The sequence below is a fragment of the Dromaius novaehollandiae genome, chromosome 12, assembly GCF_036370855.1.
Source record: "Dromaius novaehollandiae isolate bDroNov1 chromosome 12, bDroNov1.hap1, whole genome shotgun sequence".
NCBI classification, from domain to species: Eukaryota; Metazoa; Chordata; class Aves; order Casuariiformes; family Dromaiidae; genus Dromaius; species Dromaius novaehollandiae.
Window position 1 is genome coordinate 6,223,197 of NC_088109.1, and position 6,000 is coordinate 6,229,196.

Sequence of the window (6,000 nt, forward strand, 5' to 3'; positions counted from 1 at the left end):
CTTTTTTTCCATGAAAAACTGAAAGAAAAAAAAAAAGAAAAGCAGTATTACCTTTCTAAAGCCTATGGTATGGTCTGTTCTAGTCTCTACAATTTCTGACAATCTCTTAGAGGTTTGTGATTGAAAAAACTGACACTGGACATGTACAGACTGTCAAATTTGTCTAACATCTGTTGGCCTCTATAATGTAGCCATACAGAGAAGTGGTTGCCACAGGGGGATTACAGAAGGGACACTGGAGAGAATGTGAATTAGAACAGGCTCCTTTATAAGCTTGCTCTCGAGATTTGGATTATGTTAGTTTCTAACCTTATAGAAAGGCTATGCTTCATATTTGAGTCGCAGGAGAACGATGTTATGCTGTATTGAGAGAACAATGTTTCAGTGATGTAATTCTAAAAAACTGTAAGCTGTTTTTTGTTCTAAGTATATTTCAATATGTAACATAGTCAGAATGCTCCATGATCTAGGGACTATGGTAATGCGTATAATAGCAGTTGTAATGATTTCTTATACTCAGTTTTCTGATGCAGATTAAATCCTCTGATAGTGCCACCAATAAGAGGAGAAGGCATTCTTCATGATGTTAATGGTCTACGTTATAATAAATACTCCCTTTCAAATTAAGTTGAAAATACATAGGATGCAGCCCAGATCTGATGAATGTTATGAATAATAATAGACAGCAAAAGTGTAAAAACAGTAGGACTCAAACTCTCTTCCAGTTCTACAGCCCACATTGCATGAGACTGCCACATATTGTCATCAAAGTGCAAGCATTTCTCTGTGTATTTCTGCGCAGGTTAAAAGAATACTCAATACCTAATGGTTACCTCTACCACATCAGTATTTTTGTATGACGAATAACTAAAATACAAATCCTACAGCTATAAAAGACACAACACTGCAACTGAACCTCATTAATCTCACTTTATATCATCCTCCACCACCAAAATAGCAGATTATCACTTGAAACACCGCCCTCTATTCAAGCTTCAATAACTCACAGAAAACCGCTGAGCTTTGAAGCAGTCCCATAAATGTTAGGTTATTCCAATCGAAAGGAAGAACTATTTCTAAGAATTATTTTTTTCCTTTACGGGTTTTTCCTGTCCTTTAACCAGCTTTTTAGTGCTATGGGTGGGATTTTGTTTTTAGCAACTGGATTATCAAAATGAAACAAACAAAAAAAATTAGGCCATTAGCTTAAGCAGTTAGGAGATTTTTCTTTTTCTTTTTCTTTTTTTTTTTTTAAACCATGCCTAATAGCATGCAGTTGATGATGTAAATTTCATTGATTTCCATTTTTTTAAAATTTTATATGGCTTAAATACGGTTGCAGAAAAGCTTGATAATAGTCCAATGACTGAGTAATCTATTCTAAATCTCTCAGAATGAATACTTGATCTTTTCTGCACTAAAATCCCTGAAATTATCTACCTTGAGGATAAGAAAAAAAACAAATAGAAAAACAAAAGTTTATCAAACCAGTCTTATTTTTATGCTGAACTGAAATATTAGCCTTTTTCATATCCTGCAGTTCCTGCACATGATTCAGTCTGTTGCAGGGGCACTGGATCTGCCAATAGCATAGGTAAGGATAATAGCATAAGCTACACATAGCACTCCAGACAAGGGAATTCTGTTATTTCTCTAGTAGATGCATAGGACAAGTGACAGATGAACATTCAGAGATGTGGCAAGGGTGATTTAAAACTTGGAAGCTGCTAGTTGTTCAGCCAAGGGATTTCTGTCAAGGTAGAGAATTCTTTATTGGCTTATAAAGCATACAGCACCTGAGACTGTAAATTGTGTTCATGTAGCTAGAACTTTGTGTCCCAGTTGCAAGAACCCAAAGCTTCTGAATAGCAAATAAATGTAGCTATGCAGTCAGAGTTAGGACTTTTCTGGTCTCTTTCAAAGCGGGGGAAATAACATGCTATTGAGCAATCACAAAGTCAGTCCTAATCATTTAAATAGGTTGAATCTTTTGACACAATCTTTTCATTTTATTTTCTTTGATTTTGAAGGTCTGTGTTAGAAAATATATCTCTGCTAATCTACCCAGTAGTTATGCGGCTTGTCAAAGCTTCATTTAACAGCCAAGTTTCTTATTTTATATCTCCGAAAAAGCAATCAGGTTCTTCTGTGACGTGTTTGGCTAAAACCATTGTGACAAGAAAACAGAGGGACAATACAGCTTCCTCTGAGTGGAAAACTCAATAGGACACTTATTTGGCTTATTAGTGGTATAGTCCAAACGAAAAGTTAGGAAAATTGATTAGTAGCCTTCTAGCATATATTTTGAAAAGCCAGAGCTCTAGAAGTACAGCAGAAGGTACTTCCAGGAAAGAGCCTGAATTATCTACATCTAGTGCTAGGACTTGAAATGTGGTGAGAAGCCTACCATCAACCTATATGGATCAGCTGTAGATGGTAAGATGAAGATTCAAACAGAACAGGTGGTGAACCAGATGATAAGGGCTTGGAAGACAAATTGACAGCTGTTCAATTTATTTGGCTGATGACTGGAAATCATAATCAGCAGTGAGTTTCGAGGTCAATAATGTTCCAAGAGAGCCAAAACTTTGCCAGAACTTGAATCTGCCCTCACAATAGAAAAAGCATCTGTTAGTGGGGGAGACAGAAACTGAACTCTAGAAACTCTGTAAAGTACATTTCTTTGACTAGAGAAACAGGTTAAATGATAATTCTAGCTGACTGGCTGAATAGCAAGCAGGATAATTTCAATTAGTAGAAACAACAATAGGGAACATAATGGAATGCTACTGCTGAGGGGAAACAGATATCAAGAGGATCCTTCATATTGTAAGATAGCACTTGAACACTCTTTTGCTGCCTTACTAAAGACCCATCAGCCAACTGAAAAATGAGACTGAGGAGGTTAAGCTCTATGGGATAAATTTTGGAGGTCTGCTGCTTTTTTTTTTTTTTTTTTTTTTTTTTTTTTTTTTTTTTTTTTTAAATGCCTTGGTGGTTAAATAACGATAACGAGGATCAGAATCACAGGTCATAGGATTGGTGAAATACATAGGAATGTTTTGATGCAACTAAGAAAAAATGAGATCAGACCTACTTTTAAAAAGTTAAGACATTAGTCTTCCCTCGGTCCTCAGTCGAAACAGCTGGTTATATTAAATGAGATTGTAATATCATGGTGACTTACAACTTTTCAGAACCAATGTTAAAAATCAAGTGAGAAGCCTGGGGAGCCAAAATAGTCAGCCTGACTTCTGCTATGGGTCTGTGTAATAAATGCAAGGGAAGGTATCTAGCTGTAGAAATGCCCTTTGGATAAACAAATCATGTTGTAAGCAACTACTTTGCTGTAAAAATGCTATCTAGGGCTAGAAATTCTGGTAAAGTGATTGAAATCTGGTTTAAGAGCCAGCGTGTTGGGGGATCCTTAATGAGCAAAACTCTCATGACTCTGAAAGAGGGATGGATTTCTGTGTTTGCTGAACATCTCTGACAAGCTTAAAATAACAAGAAAGGGAACCATGATTCCAAATCCACTGATGCACATTTTGTTAAATGTTGGTATACAAGAAAGTTATGAAATGAGAGCAAAGATCAGTTCCTAGAAGTTCTATAAGATTTGTTCCTGCTGTGGGTTTAAATATGGGACCAGTAGAGCAGCTAAAAAAACAATCTGGTTTAGGACAGTCTGAATCCAAACGAGGCATAACATTGGTTCTGAGGGAAACACTATAAAATTGGGAAGAGGGCTAGGCAAGCCTTTATTACTATATCAAAGTAGTATAAACATTATCAAAATTGCCTCATTCATAGTTTAAGACAAGAAAAAAAGAACTAGCAGGATATAATTATGTAGGGTTTATACAAAATTGAATGAACTAATTATGAGGATTCTTACCCATTGATGCAACAGATGATATCCTGGATGCTGGAACAGGCACAAACTGTTGTGGATGCAACACAAATGCAAATGGCGGTGGAGATGAAGGACAAAAGAGACTTCTTTCATAGCAGGATATGGCCCAAGGCAATTTACAGTGATGAATGATTATCTGCCAAATTGAGAGGCTCATTGGGAGGGTGCTGCATGTCACACACAGACTGGTTGGTTATCCCAGATAACAGACTGATGCATTCTGAAAAGCTTAAAATAGGAACTGATGTATTTAGAGTATTATAAGCTTATGGCTGCCACTATGTATTAAAAGTTGACTCAAAATGTTTGTTTTCCTTGGACATTTTATCAGGCTTCACAGATAACTTAGAACTGTTACTGCATGGAACCAGTAAAGCCATATTGAAATCTGCAAAATTATGAGCTACACGTCATTCAAAAACATATTGAAACAGCATGCCATCTAAAGACATGTCAGGCCAGCCATGAATATGAATTACACAAATAGAGAAGTTTCATGAGTGGCCATGCAAACACAAAGGTCTGTTGGTATTTACCAAATTAGACTGTGAGTGTACACATTGATGTAAATGAATGAGACAGCAGCAGCACAAACAATAAGAAAAACATAAAGGAAAAACAGCATGGTCATTCTAGAGGAATAAAATAAAAGAATTTGCAGTGTAACTTGGAGAACAAAGTAAAGAAAATGAGCTGTAAGTATGGTGCTAACAGGATTAGAATAAGATTTTGGACAAAGAATATTGCCTGCTTTTTGTTTCCTAATAAGCTTACGAAAACATAGCTGATGGTAGAATTTCTTTGATACTTTACCTATGAATTTTCCTATATTCCTAAAGTTTCCTGTTTACCATAAAGTTTCTTCTTTCTAAAAGAGTAAGACTGCAGGCTAACTATTCTGCCTGAGAAGGGATAGAATATAGACACTCTTAGTGTGACCACGTCTTTCACAGGTACATCTATGTCAAGTGATCCTCTATAAAGATTACAGATAGGAACAGAAAGTTCAGATGTGCTAGCCACTATGCATTAATTTTAAACCTAATACTAGAGAACTAAGAGGTTAGATCAAAAGGTTTCATCCTGATTTATTACATTATATAACACGTAGTTGATATTTCAGTGCTCAGATTAGCCACACAGTGTCACCCTAGACCATCAAAAAGTCTAGTAAAAGGCATTCTGCCTAATGATTAGCTTGGAAAAGTTGTACTACAAATAGTCTGAAGAAATGTTCCTACTTCCTATTCAATTAACAGCTTTCTTTGGGGAATCCACCCCATCCTGCATGATACATCTGTAGCCAGGATCCATCTGTCTTCAGGTGCTCATGAAATTTTGGAGGAATGTCATCTCCATGCTTCAGGCTAATTGCCATCAGCAACATTTTTATTTTTTGGTTTTGTTTGAGACCTTGGCCTCTACCCTTTTCATTTTGAACAGAAACTGCTAACACGAGTGTTTTGAGTTTATAATGATTACAGGTCAAATACATATTTTTGCAAATGTTTAAAAGATAATTTAGATTTTGAAGGCATACATATGTTTCAGAAAAAGTGTAAGTATATAGGATAATTCCACTGAGTTATTCCAGTGAAGCTTCAAAATAGGTCCGAAAGCAAAATGTGATACTGGACTTTCTCGTCTTTGGTTTCTGAAAGTATACGGAATAGGAATTGATTTGTATTCCTGAGGTTACTGTTGCTTCCTATGGCTTTGATTTCAAATCAAGTTTGTACTGTCCAGACTTAGACCCTGATAATACAAAATCTTGCCAGAACAATCATTTTCAAAAGATTTTTTCAAACACAAAGCAATATTAGGAATATTGATAAAAACTGTTCATAAACCCTTGGGTTTTGTGTTTCCCCAATATCTACCTGCTTACTATTTGTAGTCACCCATACATTTTATTGGCTGAAATGAATAGCCCCTTACAGAGGGCACCTTTTCAGCATCAATAACTTTCTTTTTAAAAAAATCCAGAAGTAATTTTTTCTTTTTCATATTTTATCATTGTGAGTGATAAGAACCTCATTAAGTCCATATTCTTCACTGACACTTAACTAGAAAAACCTAAAGCA